The sequence below is a fragment of the Bombina bombina genome, chromosome 2, assembly GCF_027579735.1.
Source record: "Bombina bombina isolate aBomBom1 chromosome 2, aBomBom1.pri, whole genome shotgun sequence".
Taxonomy (NCBI): domain Eukaryota; kingdom Metazoa; phylum Chordata; class Amphibia; order Anura; family Bombinatoridae; genus Bombina; species Bombina bombina.
This window is the reverse complement of record NC_069500.1, coordinates 1,339,493,612-1,339,515,007: the sequence shown is the minus strand read 5'-3', so window position 1 is coordinate 1,339,515,007 and position 21,396 is coordinate 1,339,493,612. Positions and strand designations below refer to the sequence as shown.

Sequence of the window (21,396 nt, the reverse complement as noted above, 5' to 3'; positions counted from 1 at the left end):
TGGGGGCTTTAAAAATAGACATTCAAGCCAAGATTCAGTAACAGAGAATCAGTCCAAAACAGCAATGCATCAAAGGTAAAAGACAAACACTACACGGACAAGAGACAGAGAGCTGTGACTCTAATTTATGTAAAGAAAGGACCAAACAGTCTCGTCATGAGAATCACAAAGTGGGAAAATAAGACAAACACACAAACAATACCATGCAGTAAATAGTAGCAAAAGGTGAAAAAGAAAACACACTACTACTACAATAAAAAAATAAATTGCAGCAGCTATTACACATGTAGTAAGTGTGCATAAACACATATAGTAAAATAAAAATAAAATGTTGATGATTCAGATACAGCATTCAAATCCAAACAACTTTCCAATTTACTCCTGTTTTCTAATTTGTTTAGCTCTCTTGGTATCTTTTGTTGAAAAGAATACCTAGATAGGCTCAGAAGCAGCAATACACTACTGGGAGCTAGCTGCTGATTGGTGGCTGCACACATATTCCTCTTCTTATTGGCTCACCAGATGTGACCAGCTAGCTCCCAGTAGTACTTTGCTGCTCTTTCAACAAATTATACTAAGAATAAAGCAAATTTGATAACAGATAAAAATTGGAAAGTTGTTTAAAGGTGTATGCTCTATCTGAATCATGAAAGAAACATTTTTGGTTTCATGCCCCTTTAAACATTAAAAAACAATCCACAATATGCCATTCCAAAACAAACAAAACTGTTTTTTAAGAGGTCATTACTTTTAAACAAGAAAATTGCCTAAATGCCATCAATCCTCTTCCTTTCTCTATCTATCATCTATTCATTTGTCCACACATTTATATACTTATGAACATAATCCCAACAAGTTCAGGAGACAAAGTAATGTGTTAAAATATAACTTTTAATGAATCCATTTAAAAGATACAAGTATGCAATATAACGTCAAAGCTAAGAAGCCAGCTGACTAAACCCTATGAAATGCCGTATCGGACATGAAATGCGTAGGCTATGCAAAGGGGTTGGTTAGCTGGCTTCTTAGCTTTGAAATTATATTGCATACCTAATATATTACTTTTTCTCCTGAACTTGTTGGGATTATGTTTATAAGCTGAGTTTGGAGCAAATTAGTGGCTCCTATACCCAACCCTGATGTCATCACTCAGAGTCACTTGGTCCATCCCAGGAGGGAACAAGATGCCGATCAGGCACATCGGCATGGGAGGTTTATGCTAGAAAGCCTGGACATGGCTGGTGGTCTACAGCACTTAAGCAACATATATTATGGCCTTGTGAAGAAAGGTTTAAACAATGGGTCTCTATATATAACCCTATGTTAATTAAATTACATATTGACACATCCTTGCACATTAACATCACACAGTCAAAAATTAGACAGTGTGTACAAATTGGCAAAACTGATTCTTGTACGCATTTATATATCTGTCTGTCTTTCTATTAATCTGCACTTCTGTCTATGATCTGCACTTATTTATTTATCATCTATCTATACCCATACTATATATACATTATCCATAACCTATTGCTCACCTATATATCAATTTATTATATAACTGTCGCCTATCACATAAAGGCACTGTCTGTGTAGATCTCTCCATCTGTGTTATCTAGAACAGGGTGCTTCTATCCACGGTTCGGGACACATTACTGGGTTGCAACACCCTGTTTACTAGGTCACAGCTTGTGTGTGTGTTGCAGAAGAGTGTTTGTGGTGTGTTGTGCGAGAGTGTGTGTGTCATATCAAGAATGTTTGTGTTGTGTGTGTTATATGAGAGTGTGTCTGTTTTATGACAGTGTGTTATATGAGTGTGTGTGTTTTGTGAAAGTGTGTGTGGTGTGTGTGTTGCATGAGTGTGTGTGGCGTGGGTGTGTTGTATGAGAGTGTGTGTGGTGTGTGCTGTATGAGAGTGTGTGATGTGTGTGTGTTGTATAAGAGTGTGTGTGTGTTTTGTATGAGAGTGTGTGTGGCATGTGTGTGTTGTATGAGAGTGTGTGGTGTGTGTGTTGTATGAGAGTTTGTAGTGGGTGTTGTAGGAGTGTGTGTGTGTTATATGAGAGTGTGTGATGTGTGTGTTGCATGAGAGTGTGTGTGTGTGTTTTGTATGAGAGTGTGTGTGGTGTGTGTTTTGTATAAGAATGTGTGTGGCATGTGTGTGTTGTATGAGAGTGTGTGTGTTTTGTATGTGAGTTTGTGGTGTGTGTGGTGGGTGTTGTGGGAGAGTGTCTGTAGTGTGTTGTACCATACCCCCCAACTGTCCCGATTTTTGCGGGACAGTCTCGAATTTAGTGGTCTGTCCCCCTGTCCCGGGTTGCTAGTCAGCTGTCCCGATTTGCCTAAGGCACTAAAAAAATATTTTTTTTTTTTTTTAAATTCTGTTGGGCCCATACTCAGAAGCAGCTGGCTTTGCTCTCACAGGGTTAGATACCTGTTAAATTCCCTGTGGAAAAAGAATGGTGTGTGGGTTAAGCAGGAGTAAGAAGGCTGTATACACTCTAACCAAGGGTAATGGTGACCTCTCTAACCTACCTCTGGTAGTGATGATGTCTAACCCCTGATGACAATACTAGCATGCCTTCAGTTTTATACAATGAGCAGTGCTAATACCAGGGCAACGAACAATGGCAGCCGCAGACTGCCAGCTAATGTGCTTGCCAACCCCAGGACCCCATACAATGAATTACAGATACCCATATATGATGTAGTGTGTGTGTCTATCTGTATCCATAACTGTGTGTGTATCTGTATGTATAAGTTTATGCTATGTAGTGTGTGTGTGTCTGCATGTATAAATGTAAGCTATGTAGTGTGTGTATGTGCATCTGCATGTATAAGTGTGTATCTGCATGTTTAAGTGTATGCTATGTAGTGTGTGTATGTCTGCATGTATATGTGTATACTATGTAGTGTCTGTGTATCTGCATGTATAAGTGTATGCTATGTAATATGTGTTTGTGTATCTGCCTGTATAATTGTATGCTATGTAGTGTGTGTGTATCTTCATGTGTAAGTGTATGCTATGTAGTGTGTGTGTGTGTATCTGCATGTGTAAGTGTATGCTATGTAGTGTGTGTGTGTGTATCTGCATGTATAAGTGTATGCTATGTAGTGTGTGTGTGTATCTGCATGTATAAGTGTATGCTATGTAGTGTGTGTGTATCTGCATGTATAAGTGTATGCTATGTAGTGTGTGTGTATCTGCATGTGTAAGTGTATGCTATATAGTGTGTGTGTGTGTGTGTGTGTATCTGCATGTATAAGTGTATACTATGTAGTGTGTGTGTGTATCTGCATGTATAAGTGTATGCTATGTAGTGTGTGTGTATCTGCATGTGTAAGCAGTGGCGTCGCTACATGGGGGGCATGGGGGGCAGTTGCCCCCCCATCATTATCATTTGCCCCCTTGTCTGCCCCCCCAGCCCCGGTGCTTGTGTAAAGTTTGTGAACGGCCAGTGTTTTTTTATTTTGATAATAAATGAGTGAGTAGTAATACATAACATGCGCAGGGCGCCTCCCTGTGCTCAGTTTGAAGAACCCCCACACATCTACATGCTCCGCAGCACCACTTGGCTCCAGCCTCCAATATACTCCATGCTTACTGCTATTTACAAGCATAGCCGGTCACGTTCCTACACAACACAAGGAACATGACCGGAGCCTGGAGAGGAAGAGGGAGGAGCCACCAAGCGCTGTGGTGCAGGTCAGGACAAGAGCTCAGCTAGAGAGCTCGGGAAGGAGCTGAGCAGGACCAGCAGGCAGCAAGAAAATGATCTGGGGGTAAGTCACACAACGGGGTTATTTAGCAGGAGACGGCTAATGGCCTGGGCTTACACACTCTTTAGTTCATCAGTGTATATAAGCGTGGCCGGGTGATGTATATCTGTCTGTCTTTATATTACCGTGAGATACAGAAGTCACTGTATATCTTACTGTATCTACATTCCATGTGCAGATTTGGTGCAGAGATGGAAATATTTCAGCACCTTTGTAATATACTCCTATTACCAGTACCCATTAGACAGGTGCAAATATTGCAAGTGCATTTAACTTGTCAGTTTTTTCCTTTAGTGCCACAGCTCAGTCAGTCTAATGATAGGAATATGCAACTTTTTTTTCAGCTGCTAAAAATGTATCTGCTATAACCTGACCAAAAGCAGCAGGAGCTTGACAGTGCTGCTGATTAATTTATTCATTTAAGCCATTGTCTTAATATTTCACACCGTGCGTCCCTGAGATAAGAAAAAACTTCTCCACCCTATGAAGTTAGCAGGGTCCAACTCTATATCATAGAGATCACATGTAACTAATACATATCCAGTATCCACGTGTTTGTACAATCCTCTAGCAAAGTGCAATAGATTCTGTAGTGAATGATCAACCCATAACAAGATGCACATAAATAAGTAAATGCTAGATCCAAAGTGACCCTGGTTCCTTTTTTGTGTCCCTGTAGTGTACAGGATGCAGTGATCCAAAGCAGGGCTCAGGACTGCCTTGCAGGACCCCAGTATCATAATTACCCTTTAAATAAAAGGCACATTCTAGTAGAAAGGGAAATTCATTGTACTTTATTACACAAAAATGTGTCTAGTAAATACATCACTGTTTTAGCAAAAGAGATTACTATTGTGTATAAGCCTTGCATAACCATGTCTGTCCACAGTTTGTTATATTAAACTTTTTTATGTCACTTTTTTTAACTTGTTTATATAATGGTGTTTATTTGCAAAATAGAATATATAATATACTTGCTTTCCTTTTCCATTTGTATCTGTGTTTTATCTTCTTATGAAAAAATATGGACTGTTGTAATTGTTTTGTTGTCAGTATATGTGTGTATGTATAATGTATAATGTGTGTGTATGTATAATGTGTGTGTGTGTATAATGTGTGTGTGTGTGTATGTATGTATATGTGTATGTATAATGTGTATGTATAATGTGTATGTGTATGTATAATGTGTGTGTGTATGTATAATGTGTGTGTGTGTACAGGGAGTGCAGAATTATTAGGCAAGTTGTATTTTTGAGGATTAATTTTATTATTGAACAACAACCATGTTCTCAATGAACCCAAAAAACTCATTAATATCAAAGCTGAATAGTTTTGGAAGTAGTTTTTAGTTTGTTTTTAGTTATAGCTATTTTAGGGGGATATCTGTGTGTGCAGGTGACTATTACTGTGCATAATTATTAGGCAACTTAACAAAAAACAAATATATACCCATTTCAATTATTTATTTTTACCAGTGAAACCAATATAACATCTCAACATTCACAAAAATACATTTCTGACATTCAAAAACAAAACAAAAACAAATCAGTGACCAATATAGCCACCTTTCTTTGCAAGGACACTCAAAAGCCTGCCATCCATGGATTCTGTCAGTGTTTTGATCTGTTCACCATCAACATTGCGTGCAGCAGCAACCACAGCCTCCCAGACACTGTTCAGAGAGGTGTACTGTTTTCCCTCCTTGTAAATCTCACATTTGATGATGGACCACAGGTTCTCAATGGGGTTCAGATCAGGTGAACAATGAGGCCATGTCATTAGATTTTCTTCTTTTATACCCGTTCTTGCCAGCCACGCTGTGGAGTACTTGGACGCGTGTGATGGAGCATTGTCCTGCATGAAAATCATCTTTTTCTTGAAGGATGCAGACTTCTTCCTGTACCACTGCTTGAAGAAGGTGTCTTCCAGAAACTGGCAGTAGGACTGGGAGTTGAGCTTGACTCCATCCTCAACCCGAAAAGGCCCCACAAGCTCATCTTTGATGATACCAGCCCAAACCAGTACTCCACCTCCACCTTGCTGGTGTCTGAGTCGGACTGGAGCTCTCTGCCCTTTACCAATCCAGCCACGGGCCCATCCATCTGGCCCATCAAGACTCACTCTCATTTCATCAGTCCATAAAACCTTTGAAAAATCAGTCTTGAGATATTTCTTGGCCCAGTCTTGACGTTTCAGCTTGTGTGTCTTGTTCAGTGGTGGTCGTCTTTCAGCCTTTCTTACCTTGGCCATGTCTCTGAGTATTGCACACCTTGTGCTTTTGGGCACTCCAGTGATGTTGCAGCTCTGAAATATGGCCAAACTGGTGGCAAGTGGCATCTTGGCAGCTGCACGCTTGACTTTTCTCAGTTCATGGGCAGTTATTTTGTTGACTATTTTGAATGAAACGCTTGATTGTTTGATGATCACGCTTCAGAAGCTTTGCAATTTTAAGAGTGCTGCATCCCTCTGCAAGATATCTCACTATTTTTGACTTTTCTGAGCCTGTCAAGTCCTTCTTTTGACCCATTTTGACGAAGGAAAGGAAGTTGCCTAATAATTATGCACACCTGATATAGGGTCTTGATGTCATTAGACCACACCCCTTCTCATTACAGAGATGCACATCACCTAATATGCTTAATTGGTAGTAGGCTTTCGAGCCTATACAGCTTGGAGTAAGACAACATGCATAAAGAGGATGATGTGGTCAAAATACTCATTTGCTTAATAATTCTGCACACAGTGTATGTATAATGTGTGTGCATGTATAATGGTGTGTGTATGTATAATGTGTATGTATAATGTGTGTGTTTGTGTGTGTGTGTATAATGTGTGTGTGTGTGTATGTATAATGTGTGTGTGTGTATGTATAATGTGTATGTATGTGTGTATGTATGTATATGTGTATGTATAATGTGTGTGTGTATGTATAATGTGTGTGTGTGTATGTATACTGTGTGTGTGTGTGTATGTATACTGTGTGTGTGTGTATATGTATACTGTGTGTGTGTGTATGTATGTGTGTATGTATGTATGTGTGTATGTATAATGTGTATGTATAATGTGTGTGTGTATGTATAATGTGTGTGTATGTATAATGTGTGTGTGTGTGTGTGTGTGTATGTATAATGTGTGTGTGTGTGTATGTATAATGTGTGTGTGTGTGTGTGTATGTATAATGTGTGTGTATAATATGTGTGTGTATGTGTATGTATAATGTGTGTGTGTATGTATAATGTGTATGTGTATGCATAATGTGTTTATCTGTATGTATAATGTGTGTGTGTGTATGTATAATGTGTGTGTGTGTATAATTTGTATGTATGCATGTGTATATGTATGTGTCAGCATGTGTTTAACTGTGTATGTGTAAATATATATATATATATATATATATATATATATAAATCAAAAGTAAAAGTCACTGTTGCCGTCCCTTTAAGTAATTAGTTGTCTTGTCGACATAAACAAAGTCCGGTGAATGTGTATACTCCGTTCAGAGCAATGAGCCGTAAGAAATATGTATTATGTTTAACATGCTCAGAGCTACTGGAAAACAGCTTGACAAACCCCCTATATACGCCTGTGATGTAAATGAATGTATCAGAGACAGAGTGTACTTCAGAAAACCGGAGGCTTAGGAGCACAACAAGCGGTTACATGCAGAGTGAGTGGTACCTTCAAATCTCTAACATAAAGAGAGAAGACCAGGACTTATAATCCAGGTGGCGAGAACGCCTTTACTCACCACTCCTCTAGACCGCTGACCCCAAATGACTCAGTCTCTGTTTTTGATTAAAGACCTCCGGAATTCACTGTATCTGCACTCAATAGTCTCCTCCGCGTTTCTTCGAAAAGGCGTCCTACTATGCAGGAGGGGGCGTGACGTACGTGCTACAGCGCGGTGAATCCATGCGCTGATCCTTTTAATGTAGAAAACAGAGTTCCCATAGACCGGCTTTGGAGCTGTAAGTCCCAGACCAGCTGCTGCTGCCCGGAATAATTAGAATAAAGTAGAAAAAAAGTTGCTAGCAGCGGTCTTAAAAGCAATAAGTCTTTATTGAAACATCAAAGGTAAAAAACACTCCAGGAGAGCCACAAATGTGCACACAACATTAGTCCGCTAACATGTTTCGGCCAAGGGCCGTAATCATAGCTACTGGACCTTGCACCTGCGTACCTTAAAAAGGACCAGGATCACCCTGATAGGATAAAAACAAAGTTACACGTTGTGTTGCTGTTTTAACTCATTGAGTACTTTAACATAGAAATACTATATATCAATTAGGAATTATCCATTACACAGAACCTGTCACAGTTTCATATCAAATAGAAGTGGACACAAGCATATAAGACAGAAAATGATTTGATGGAAACTAATTATAAGGTCTTAAAACTTATTACAATATTACATAGAACATGCAAAGAGTCACATATATGCATACTACGTGGATTAACTGACATCCGGCCAACTTTTCTAAACCATTTAAATGCGATACAATACAAAATAATTTACTTATTTGAAGTCACTAAAACAGTTTACATGACACATTATTTCACTGTAAATAACAGTTGTACCGCATTGATACAAATAGTGGCAAAAAACGATACAGTTTAATATGTGAAAAATCTATGGAAAATATTACCTATTCTGCCTCATAAACAAAATCTATCAAATGCAAGATGGGGAATACGCTAATACATTGAAATGAAATACTAACCTAGAAAGAGAGGAAGCCTAATATTTATTTACATTACTTACTATAATAATTAAATGATCCAGTATGTATTATATGGGCAACACACAAATATTTATGGCATTTATATAAAGCATTAATGAGAATGGATTCAAAGGACATTTAACTTCCAATACTTTAGAATCTCTTATGGAGAACACATTATATTGCCAATTGATACCTTGCCCACCAAAGCAATATGGACTAGGAAAAGGCTCTATATATTATAGTATATGGAAGGGAATGGCTTGAGAAACAAATACACAATATTGTAGTGTTACAAAGATTGCAAAATTGTAGATTAACAAAAACCACAAAATTTCAGAATTACAAAATGACTGGGAGGGAGGTAATTGAGTCGGTCGCTGCAGGAAAGGGAATGAGGGCCCTGGTCAAAAAATCACTGCCAGTAGTTAATTAGGTCATACTCAGAGTTTAGGCCCGTAGGCACACGTGTCTGGAGTCTAAAGATCCAAAACATTTCCCTTTTCTGCAGCAACCTATCCCTATCTCCTCCCCTAGGAGGACAGGTAACTCTTTCAATAGCCTGCCACTTCAGTGTATTAACGCTACTACGATGATGTTTTGAAAAATGCTGCACCAAAGGTGTAGATGCAGTTCCTGCCTGTATGGTAGACAAATGATTACGTATGCGGACCTTCACCTCTGTTGTAGTGAGCCCCACATACTGTAAATGACAAGTGGTGCAGCTGAGGACATAGACCACATATGTGGAAGTACACTTTAAACATGTTTGTATGGGAAACCTTTCACCTGTCACTTCAGACTTGATGTGATCGGCAGGGAGAACAAATTCACATACCCTACATTTATTGTGGCATTTGAAGATACCCCTATGTGTAAGCCAGGAGCTCTGTCGTATATCAGTTTTGGGCAAGACTGATGGTGACAACACATTCCCCAAAGTGCTGGTTTTTCTATAGGAGCACCGCAGACCTTGGGAGACACAATTCTCTAATTTGTCATCTGCAGCAAGAAAGGAAAAATGTTTTTTCACTATTTTGCAAATGTCCTGATATTCCTGACTATATTCTGTGACAAAGGTTACTCCTTTGTGTTGTCCCTCAGATGTTCTATGAACATTACTAGGTGTATCCAAAGTTTGCATCCTATCCAGCGCATCAACCTGATTTCTTGCTTTTTTTATGACGTGGGAGGTGTATCCCCTACTCTTAAGTCTGTGTGTCAATTCCTTAGATTGTTCTGCATATTTAAAGGGCAATGTGCAATTGCGTTTAACCCTGGTAAACTGTCCCTTGGCTACCGCATACGGTACATGCCTCGGGTGACAACTACTCGCATGGAGAAGAGTGTTCCCAGCAATGGGTTTCCTAAAAATCTCAGTAAGCACTTTGCCATCATCTGTACCTTTAATAGTGATGTCTAAAAAGTTTATTTTACTTTCACTTAGTTCGTGGGTGAACTTGATACCAATATTATTGGAGTTCAAATACGCCACAAAGGATGTAAACTGCAGTGTACTTCCTTCCCATACTAGTAATAGATCGTCTATGAAACGAACATAAAAACAAATCAAATGTCTGTAGGGGTTTCCATCTCCAAAGACGTGGGACAGCTCCCACCAACCCATGAAAAGGTTGGCATAGGAGGGGGCAAACTTGGCCCCCATAGCTGTCCCACGCCTTTGGAGATAGAACCTATCCTCAAATGAAAAATAGTTATGAGTAAGCAAAAACTTGAGTACTCTGAGTACAAAGCACCGAAAATCCAAAGAGAAATCAGAATGTTTTTGTTAATCTACAATTTTGCAATCTTTGTAACACTACAATATTGTGTATTTGTTTCTCAAGCCATTCCCTTCCATATACTATAATATATAGAGCCTTTTCCTAGTCCATATTTCTTTGGTGGGCAAGGTATCAATTGGCAATATAATGTGTTCTCCATAAGAGATTCTAAAGTATTGGAAGTTAAATGTCCTTTGAATCCATTCTCATTAATGCTTTATATAAATGCCATAAATATTTGTGTGTTGCCCATATAATACATACTGGATCATTTAATTATTATAGTAAGTAATGTAAATAAATATTAGGCTTCCTCTCTTTCTAGGTTAGTATTTCATTTCAATGTATTAGCGTATTCCCCATCTTGCATTTGATAGATTTTGTTTATGAGGCAGAATAGGTAATATTTTCCATAGATTTTTCACATATTAAACTGTATCGTTTTTTGCCACTATTTGTATCAATGCGGTACAACTGTTATTTACAGTGAAATAATGTGTCATGTAAACTGTTTTAGTGACTTCAAATAAGTAAATTATTTTGTATTGTATCGCATTTAAATGGTTTAGAAAAGTTGGCCGGATGTCAGTTAATCCACGTAGTATGCATATATGTGACTCTTTGCATGTTCTATGTAATATTGTAATAAGTTTTAAGACCTTATAATTAGTTTCCATCAAATCATTTTCTGTCTTATATGCTTGTGTCCACTTCTATTTGATATGAAACTGTGACAGGTTCTGTGTAATGGATAATTCCTAATTGATATATAGTATTTCTATGTTAAAGTACTCAATGAGTTTAAACAGCAACACAACGTGTAACTTTGTTTTTATCCTATCAGGGTGATCCTGGTCCTTTTTAAGGTACGCAGGTGCAAGGTCCAGTAGCTATGATTACGGCCCTTGGCCGAAACATGTTAGCGGACTAATGTTGTGTGCACATTTGTGGCTCTCCTGGAGTGTTTTTTACCTTTGATGTTTCAATAAAGACTTATTGCTTTTAAGACCGCTGCTAGCAACTTTTTTTCTACTTTATTCTATATATATATATATATATATATATATATATTAGTGCCCCCCCCCAGTTTTGCCTCTGGTATCTTATGTGCCCCCCCTGTATATTGTTCCTAGAGTCGCCACTGTGTGTAAGTGTATGCTATGTAGTGTGCTACTGTGCATTTTTGCTGACTTTAAAGGCCAGAATTTAGAATATTAATGGGGAATGCAGAGAGCAGTTTTAAAGAATTTATTATTAAATGTCCAATTAAGATAAAAATATTTAGCAATGTCTTTCCAAAGGATAATCAAATACATAGCTCACATAGCCATACCAGTGGTTTGAGCTTGAGTTTGATTTGCTGCCTAAGTGTATTACAATCTATGACTTTATTTAGAATTTTATTTATATTACTTTGGTCTTATGATTTTAAATTTTTTGCCGGGGGGGGGGGGGGGTGTCCCTCTTTTGAATTTTGGTATGTTGTAGGAGTGTGTGTGTTATATGAGAGTGTGTGTGGTGTGTGTGTTGTATGAGTGTGTGGTGTGGTGTGTGTTGTATGAGAGTGTGCATGGTGTGTGTGTGTTGTATGAGAGTGTGTGGTGTGTGTTGTATGAGAGTGTGTGAGTGTTTTGTATGAGAGTGGGTGTGGTGTATGTTGTATGAGTGTGTGTGGTGTATGTTGTATGAGTGTGTGTTTTGTATGAGAGTGTGTGGTGTGAGTGTTTTGTATGAGAGTGGGTGTGTTGTATGAGTGTGTGTTTTGTATGAGAGTGTGTGGTGTGAGTGTTTTGCATGAGAGTGGGTGTGTTGTATGAGTGTGTGTTTTGTATGAGAGTGTGTGGTGTGTGTGTTATTACCTTTTTCTCAATCAGCAACAAAGTATTCACACATTTACGCTATCTTGTATATTTATTCAGACATTTTCAGACCAAGCATAAAAATATTGTCATGAGTGTATGGGGTATCATTGCATTGGGTATTCGGAAAAAAGTTTGAAGAACCCTGATCTAGAAAGACCAATAAATGAAAGTTGCAATGACACATATAGAACATTGAATTTTGTATAATGATTTGCATACATAGTGGAGGAAACTGGAAATTTGTTATGAAAAAGAGAGGTAATATTAATGCAATTGCACAGCTTTACAGAGAAACATTTTCATAGTGAGTTGAAGTTCATTCTTAAAGAAGGTCAAATGATCAAGTATCTGATTTATCCCTCTCAGCAGGTGTCGGAAGTATGTAAAGCTGGGCTAGTGGGGGGATGGGGAAGGGTGTTTGACAGAGGCCAGATGCAGTAATTGTTCCCAGCTGGGGTGCACCAGAGATTCCCGAAGACTTCAGCTTTGCATGAGGAAGCTGGCGGAGATAGGAAAGACAATGCTTCCTCCTGTTCCACAGGTCTTTCATTCATTCAGGAAATAATAGCTGGAGTCACTTGCTGGATTGAGCTGGGTCATTTAATTGTGGAGCAGTTGTCAGCTGACACGTACAAATAATAAAAAGGGGAGATATGGGAAGTGAAGAACCTGGGAGAAACGGGACAGAAAGGATGTGATGGAGATGCTGAGCAGTAACCTTTTTACTGAGATATGAGTGTGATTAATGAGGCTACCTCACAGGAATAAAAATGTCTCAAAATATCTCAGAGAAACAAACTCGGGAATTCAATCTTTAAAATAATGGCATTTTGCTTTCAGTGGCAACTTTTCATTCACATAAATACACAGTAATGCTTTGTCCATATATTAAAACAGGACATTGTCCTCAACATGTGATTTTCTATAAAGATTACAAGTAGAGAGCAGCTGGTAGCTACAGGTTTGTTATATTGTGCTCAGCCCTGCACAAATAATAATACACAATAAGTTAGTAGTACGAGGTATGTTATATTACGCTCAGCCCTGTGCAAACAATAACACATAATAAATTAATAGCATGAGGTATGTTATATTACGCTCAGCCCTGCCAAACAATAATGCACAATAAATTAATAGTATGAGGTATGTTATATTGTGCTCAGCCCTGCCAAACAATAATGCACAATAAATTAATAGTACGAGGTATGTTATATTGTGCTCAGCCCTGCCAAACAATAACGCACAATAAATTAATAGTACGAGGTATTGTTATATTGGGCTCAGCCCTGCCAAACAATAATGCACAATAAATTAATAGTACGAGGTATGTTATATTACGCTCAGCCCTGTGCAAACAATAACACATAATAAATTAATAGCGCAAGGTATGTTATTTTACTCTCAGTCCTGCACTAACAATAACACACAATAAATTAATAGCATGAGGTATGTTATATTACGCTCAGCGCTGAACTAACAATAACACACAATAAATTAATAGCATGAGGTATGTTATATTACGCTCAGCCCTGCCAAACAATAATGCACAATAAATTAATAGTACAAGGTATGTTATGTTGTGCTCAGCCCTGCCAAACAATAATGCACAACAAATTAATAGTACAAGGTATGTTATATTGTTCTCAGCCCGGCCAAACAATAATGCACAATAAATTAATAGTACGAGGTATGTTATATTACACTCAGCCCTGCCAAACAATAATGCACAATAAATTAATAGTACAAGGTATGTTATATTACACTCAGCCCTGCCAAACAATAATGCACAATAAATTAATAGCACGAGGTATGTTATATTGTGCTCAGCCCTGCCAAACAATAATACACAATAAATTAATAGTGTAAGGTATGTTATATTACGCTCAGCCCTGCCAAACAATAACACACAATAAATTAATAGAACAATGTATGTTATATTGTGCTCAGCCCTGCCAAAGAATAATGCACAATAAATTAATAGTATGAGGTATGTTATATTACTCTCAGCCCTGCCAAACAATAACGCACAATAAATCAATAGTATGAGGTATGTTATATTGTGCTCAGCCCTGCCAAACAATAATGCACAATAAATTAATAATACGAGGTATTGTTATATTGTGCTCAGCCCTGCCAAACAATAATGCACAATAAATTAATAGTACAAGGTATTGTTATATTGTGCTCAGCCCTGCCAAACAATAACGCACAATAAATTAATAGTACGAGGTATGTTATATTACGCTCAGCCCTGTGCAAACAATAACACATAATAAATGAATAGTGTAAGGTATGTTATATTACACTCAAACCTGGCACAAATAATAATACACAATAAATTAATAGTACGAGGTATGTTATATTGCGCTCAGTCCTGCACAAACAGTAACACACAATAAAAAAAACAGTATGAGATATGTTATAGTAAGCTCAACCCTGCACAAATAATAATGCACAATAAGTTAGTAGTATGAGGTATGTTGTATTAGGCTCAGCCCTGTCAAACAGTAACGCACAATAAATTGACAGTATGAGGTATGTTATATTACGCTCAGCCCTGCACAAATAATAATACACAATAAGTTAGTAGTACGAGGTATGTTATATTACGCTCAGCCCTGTGCAAACAATAACACATAAATTAATAGCGCAAGGTATGTTATTTTACGCTCAGTCCTGCACTAACAATAACACACAATGAATTAATAGTACGAGGTATGTTATGTTACGCTCAGCCCTGCACTAACAATAACACACAATAAATTAATAGCGCAATTTATGTTATATTACGCTAAGCCCTGCACTTACATTACACAAAATAAATTAATAGTACGAGGTATGTTATATTACGCTCAGCCCTGCACAAACAATAACACACAATAAATTTATAGCGCAAGATATGTTATATTGCGCTCACTCCTGCACAAATAATAATGCACAATAAATTAATAGTACGAGGTATGTTATATTGTGCTCAGCCCTGCACAAGCAATAATGCAAAATAAATTAATAGTACGAGGTATGTTATATTGTGCTCAGCCCTGTGCAAACAATAATGCACAATAAATTTATAGTGCAAATTATGTGCAAACAATATGCACACAATGAATTAATAGCATGATGTATGTTATATTACACTCAGCCCTGTGCAAACAATAACGCGTAATACATTTATAGCGCAAGGTTTATATTGCGCTCAGCCCTGCCAAACAATAGCGCACAATAAATTTAAAGCACAAATGATGTTATATTGCGCTCAGCCCTGCACAAACAATAACACACAATAACACTCAGCACAAACAATAACACACAATACATTTATAGTGCAAGGTATGTTATATTGTGCTCAGCCCTGCACAAACAATAATACACAATAAATTAATAGTACGAGGTATGTTATATTGTGCTCAGCCCTGCACAAACAATAGCACACAATAAATTATTACTATGAGGTATGTTATATTGTGCTCAGCCCTGCACAAACAATAACACACCATAATTTAATAGTATGAGGTATGTTATATTATGCTCAGCCCTGCACTAACAATAACACACAATAAATTAATAGTACAAGGTTTGTTATATTACGCTCAGCCCTGCACAAACAATAACACACAATAAATTTATAACGCAAGATATGTTTTATTGCGCTCACTCCTGCACAAATAATAATGCACAATAAATTAATAGTATGAGGTGTATTATATTGTGCTCAACCCTGTACAAAAAAAATGCACAATAAATTAATAGTATGTGGTATGCTATATTGCGCTCAGCCCTGCACAAACAGTAACACACAATAAATTAATAGTACAAGGTATGATATAGTGTGCTCAGCCCTGCACAAACAATATTGCACAATACATTAATAGTACGAAGTATGTTATATGGTAATCAGCCTTGCACAAACAATAATGCACAATAAATTAATAGTACGAGGCATGTTAAATTGCGCTCAGCCCTGCACAAACAGTAATGCACAATAAATTTATAGAACAAGGTATGTTATATTGTGCTTAGTCCTGCACAAATAATAATGCACAATAAATTAATAGTATGAGGTATGTTATATTGTGTTCAGCCCTGCACAAGCAATAATGCACAATAAATTAATAGTACGATGTATGTTATATTGGGCTAAGCCCTGCACAAGCAATAATGAACAATATATTAATAGTACAAGGTATGTTATATTGTGCTCAGCCCTGCACAAGCAATAATGCACAATAAATTAATAGTACAAGGTATGTTATATTGTGCTCAGCCCTGTGCAAACAATATGCACACAATGAATTAATAGCATGAGGTATGTTATATTACACTTAGCCCTGTGCAAACAATAACGCACAATAAATTTATAGAGCAAGGTATGTTATATTGCCCTCAGCCCTGCCAAACAATAGTGCACAATAAATTTAACGCACAAAGTTATTAATAGTACAAGGTATGTTATATTGTGCTCGGCCCTGCAGAAACAATAACACGCAATAAATTAATAGTACGAGGTATGTTATATTGCGCTCAGCACTGCACAAACAATAACACACCATAATTTAATAGTATGAGGTATGTTATATTATGCTCAGCCCTGCACTAACAATAACACACAATAAATTAATAGTACGAGGTTTGTTATATTACGCTCAGCCCTGCACAAACAATAACACACAATAAATTTATAACGCAAGATATGTTTTATTGCGCTCACTCCTGCACAAATAATAATGCACAATAAATTAATAGTATGAGGTGTATTATATTGTGCTCAACCCTGTACAAAAAAAATGCACAATAAATTAATAGTATGTGGTATGCTATATTGCGCTCAGCCCTGCACAGACAGTAACACACAATAAATTAATAGTACAAGGTATGATATAGTGCAGAGCTTTCCAAACTTTTCATATTGGTGACACACTTTTTAGACCTACATATTTTCGCGACACAGTAATTCAGTTGTGCTAGCAAAAATGAGGTTAAACTAACTTGTTTTAAAAGATACGGACACATACATAAATTATATAATAACAAAATGCATTTACAAGTAACAGTATGTATGTGCAAGAATTAAAAAAAGTTTAATAACACCAATAGCTACTTACTATTTTAATGGGATGTATGAGGTTGATGGGATGAACAGTTTCGGAATATTTGGTGGAATATTAGATAAAGGCACTCACATTTCATCATCAGGCATTTTTAAGCTTCCACTTCCTATCCATATATCAAGAGCAGGAGAAGCAATGCACTACTGGGAGCTTGTTGCAAAAAAAATCCCACTGACTTCAGCTCAGCGTTTAAGCTGCCACTCTCAGAGCTCTGTGAGTCCGACTGACTACTGCCCACGCTGCAAACACACTGCTGTCCCACTTACTGACTACACGTGGAGTCAGGAGCCAATTAAGTAGACTACACGTGCAGTCAGGAGCCAATGTGCCACCAAATCCGCCAATGGTAATAGTTTCAGTTCCCACTGAGCTGTGCCAATTGGTTAAGATGATCTGTGACCCATTAGGTATCAATCACGTGTCAACCATGTGATATGCGTAGCAAGATGGCGGAAAGTCAGAAACCAAAAAACAATTTTAAAAAAAATAATTAAAATTTTAAAAAAATTGTGCTAAAGCAGGGACACACCTACACACTGCTGCCGACACACTAGTGTGTCCCGACACACAGTTTGGAAAGCACTGATATAGTGTGCTCAGCCCTGCACAAACAATATTGCACAATACATTAATAGTACGAAGTATGTTGAACAAACAGTAATGCACAATAAATTTATAGAACAAGGTATGTTATATTGTGCTTAGTCCTGCACAAATAATAATGCACAATAAATTAATAGTACGAGGTATGTTATATTGTGTTCAGCCCTGCACAAGCAATAATGCACAATAAATTAATAGTACGATGTATGTTATATTGGGCTAAGCCCTGCACAAGCAATAATGAACAATAAATTAATAGTACAAGGTATGTTATATTGTGCTCAGCCCTGCACAAGCAATAATGCACAATAAATTAATAGTACAAGGTATGTTATATTGTGCTCAGCCCTGTGCAAACAATATGCACACAATGAATTAATAGCATGAGGTATGTTATATTACACTTAGCCCTGTGCAAACAATAACGCACAATAAATTTATAGAGCAAGGTATGTTATATTGCCCTCAGCCCTGCCAAACAATAGTGCACAATAAATTTAACGCACAAAGTTATTAATAGTACAAGGTATGTTATATTGTGCTCGGCCCTGCAGAAACAATAACACACAATAAATTAATAGTACGAGGTATGTTATATTGCGCTCAGCACTGCACAAACAATAACACACAATAAATTTATAGAGTGAGTTATGTTAATTTTATTGTGCTCAGCCCTGCACAAACAATAGCACACAATAAATTATTAGTACGAGGTATGTTATATTGTGCTCAGCCATGCACAAACAATAGCAAACAATAAATTGATAGTACGGGGTATGTTATATTGCGCTCAGCCCTACACAAACGATAACGCACAATAAATTAATAGTATGAGGTATGTTATATTGTGCTCAGCCCTGCCCAAACAATAATGCGCAATAAATTAATAATGCAAGGTATGTTATATTGCTCTCAGCCCTGCGCAAACAATAACGCACAATAAATGATTAGTATGAGGTATTTTATATTGCGCTCAGCCCTGCACAAACAATAACACACAATACATTTATAGCAGAAGGTATGTTATATTGCGCTCAGCCCTGCACAAACAATAACGCACAATAAATTTATAACACAAGGTATGTTATATTGTGCTCAGCCCAGCACAAACAATAGCACACAATAAACTATTAGTAGGAGGTATGTTATATTGTGCTCAGCCATGCACAAACTATAATGCACCATAAATTAACAGTGTGAGATATGTTATATTGTGCTCAGCCCTGCACAAACAATAACGCACAATAAATTGATAGTACTGGGTATGTTATATTACGCTCAGCCCTGCACAAACAATAGTGCACAATAATTGAATAGTATGAGGAATGTTATTTTATGCTCAGCCCTGCACAAACAATAATGCACAATAAGTTAATGGTACGAAGTATGTTATATTGTGCCTAGCCCTGCACAAACAATAATGCACAATAAATTAATAGTACTAGGTATGTTATATTGCGCTCAGCCCTGCACAAACAGTAACACACAATAAATTAATAGTACGAGGTATGTTATATTGTGCTCAGCCCTATGCAAACAATATGCACACAATGAATTAATAGCATCAGGTATGTTATAGTACACTTAGCCCTGTACAAACAATAACGCACAATAAATTTATAGCGCGAGGTATGTTATATTGCCCTCAGCCCTGCCAAACAATAGCGCACAATAAATTTAATGCCCAAAGTATGTTATATTGCGCTCAACCCTGCACAAACAATAACACACAATACATTTATAGCGCAAGTTATGTTATATTGCGCTTAGCCCTGCACAAACAATAACGCACAATAAATTAATAGTATAAGGTATGTTATATTGCGCTTAGCCCTGCACAAACAATAACACACAATAAATAGATTGTAAAAGATATGTTATATTGCGCTCAGCCCCGTACAAACAATAACGCCCAATAAATTAATAATACAAGGTATGTTATACTGTGCTCAGCCCCGCACAAAGAATAACGCACAATAAATTAATAGTATGAGGTATGTTATATTGCGCTCAGCCCTGCAGAAACAATAACGCACAATAAATAGATTTTAAAAGATATGTTATATTGCGCTCAGCCCTGCACAAACAATAATGCCCAATAAATTAATAATACGAGGTAAGTTATATTGTGCTCAGCCCCGCACAAACAATAACGCACAATAAATTGATATTACGAGGTATGTTATATTGCGCTCAGCCCTGCACCAACAATAATGCACAATAAATTAAAAATATGAGGTATGTTATATTGTGGTCAGCCCTGCACAAACAATAATGCACAATAAATTATTAGAGTGAGGTATGTTATATTGTGCTCAGCCCTGTACAAACAATAATGCACAATAAATTAATAGTACGAGATATGTTACATTGTGCTCAGCCCTGCACAAACAATAATGCACAATACATTAATAGTGTGAGGCATTTTATATTGTGCTCAGCCCTGTTCAAACAATAACGCACAATAAATTAATAGTACGAGGTATGTTATATTGCGCTCAGCCCTGCACAAACAATAACGCACAATAAATTAATAGTTTGAGGTATGTTATATTGTGCTCAGCCCTGTACAAACAATAACTAGACATGTGTGATTCGTTTCGGCAGAATTTAGTTTTTCGGACGAATTTTGGCCGATTCGGAGATTCTAATGCATCCGAATCGGCACCATAACTAAATTCCTGTATAAATCAGTTTCTGAATTTCAAATCCATTCTTTATTCATATTTGGAATTATTCATTTTTCTAATCTAAACCGCAGTTCCCGACATCACCGACACTAACTAAATCACTAAATAAAGTTATTAACCACTAAACCGCCATTCCCTAACATCGCCAACACTAACTAAAACACTAAATAAACCTATTAACCCCTAAATCGCCATTCCCTGATATTGCCAACACTAACTAAACGTATTAACCCCTAAACCGCAGTTCCCCGACCTCGCTGACACTAACTAAACCTTTTAACCCCCTAATCCACCATTCCCAAACATCGCCAACACTAACTAAACCTATTAACCTATAAACCGCCATTCCCAAACATCGCCAACACTAACTAAACCTATTAACTGCCGGCCTCCACATCGCAACATCCTAAATTAAACTATTAACCCCTAAACCTAACACCCCCTAACTTTAACTTAATTAAAATAGACCTAAATTAAACTTACAATTATTAACTAACTACCTATTTAAAAATAAATACAAACTTACCAGTGAAATAAAAATAAAACCTAAGCTAGCTACAATTAACTATTTACTAACTACCTAGTTAAAATAAATACAAACTTACTTGTGAAATTAAAAGTAAAACCTAAGCTTAAACTAATAAAACCTAACATTGCTAAAAATAAAAAAAAACTAACATTACTAAAAATAAAAAAAATAAAATTACTAAAAAATTAAAACTACAGTTACAAAAAATGATAAACACTGAAATTATAAAAAATAAAAAAAACTACCATTGCAAAAAATAACAAACGAAATTAGCCATAATAATAAAAATGATTCCTATTTTAAGACCCCGTTTTAAAAA

The 21,396-nt window shown here is 36.9% G+C and overlaps 1 long non-coding RNA gene across 1 annotated transcript in view; it reads right to left on the bottom strand.

Moving 5' to 3' along the window:
* The window catches only part of LOC128648291 (uncharacterized), a 52,614-nt gene extending 35,258 nt beyond the window's left edge, over positions 1 to 17,356 (bottom strand). The window contains exon 1 of the long non-coding RNA XR_008400561.1: positions 17,250 to 17,356. This is a non-coding gene — a long non-coding RNA (uncharacterized LOC128648291). The remainder of the gene's footprint in view (positions 1 to 17,249) is intronic.
* Positions 17,357 to 21,396: the final 4,040 nt, after the last annotated feature.